Raw genomic sequence first — 470 nt, forward strand, 5'->3', positions numbered from 1 at the left:
GGCCCTTATTATGTTGAGGTAGGTTCCCTCTATGCCTACTTTCTGGAGACTTTTTATCATAAATGGGTGTTGAATTTTGTCGAAAGCTTTTTCTGCATCTATTGAGATGAGGAGATGGGTTTTATCATTCAGTTTGTAAATATGGTGTATCACATTGATTGATTTGCATATATTGAAGAATCCTTGCATTCCTGGGATAAACCCCACTTGATCATGGTGTATAATCCTTTTGCTAGTATTTAGTTGAGGACTTTTGCATCTATGTTCATCAGAGATATTGGTCTGTAGTTTTCTTTTTTTATGACATCTTTGTCTGGTTTTGGTATCAGGGTGATGTTGGCCTCATAGAATGAGTTTGGGAGTGTTCCTCCCTCTGCTATATTCTGGAAGAGTTTGAGAAGGATAGGTGTTAGCTCTTCTCTAAATGTTTGATGGAATTTGCCTGTGAAGCCATCTGGTCCTGGGCTTTT

Source organism: Physeter macrocephalus, chromosome 6, assembly GCF_002837175.3.
Source record: "Physeter macrocephalus isolate SW-GA chromosome 6, ASM283717v5, whole genome shotgun sequence".
NCBI classification, from domain to species: domain Eukaryota; kingdom Metazoa; phylum Chordata; class Mammalia; order Artiodactyla; family Physeteridae; genus Physeter; species Physeter macrocephalus.